Genomic DNA, 304 nt, shown 5'->3' with positions numbered 1-304 from the left:
AACTCTTGACGGTGGATCACTCGGCTCGTGCGTCGATGACGAACGCAGCTAGCTGCGAGAATTAATGTGAATTGCAGGACACATTGATCATCGACACTTTGAACGCACTTTGCGGCCCCGGGTTCTTCCCGGGGCCACGCCTGTCTGAGGGTCGTTTGGCAATCAATCGCACTCGCCTTGGCTGGCGAGAGCGCGGCTGGGGTGTCGCAGAGGACCCGTCCTCTTTGTCCCCCTAAGTTCAGACTCCGGAGCCCTCCGGCGTCGGAGCGCTTGGCCTTTCCCCCCCACCCTGCACATTCCGTTC

The 304-nt window shown here is 60.5% G+C and overlaps 1 non-coding gene across 1 annotated transcript; it reads left to right on the top strand.

Moving 5' to 3' along the window:
* On the top strand, positions 1-154 carry LOC140473615 (5.8S ribosomal RNA). The gene has a single exon (XR_011958472.1). It is a non-coding gene; the product is annotated as a 5.8S ribosomal RNA (ribosomal RNA).
* Positions 155-304: the final 150 nt, after the last annotated feature.

This window comes from Chiloscyllium punctatum, unplaced genomic scaffold (assembly GCF_047496795.1).
Source record: "Chiloscyllium punctatum isolate Juve2018m unplaced genomic scaffold, sChiPun1.3 scaffold_653, whole genome shotgun sequence".
Classification (NCBI taxonomy): domain Eukaryota; kingdom Metazoa; phylum Chordata; class Chondrichthyes; order Orectolobiformes; family Hemiscylliidae; genus Chiloscyllium; species Chiloscyllium punctatum.
Note: the sequence above shows the minus strand (reverse complement) of the source record. Positions and strands in the feature narration are given on the sequence as shown.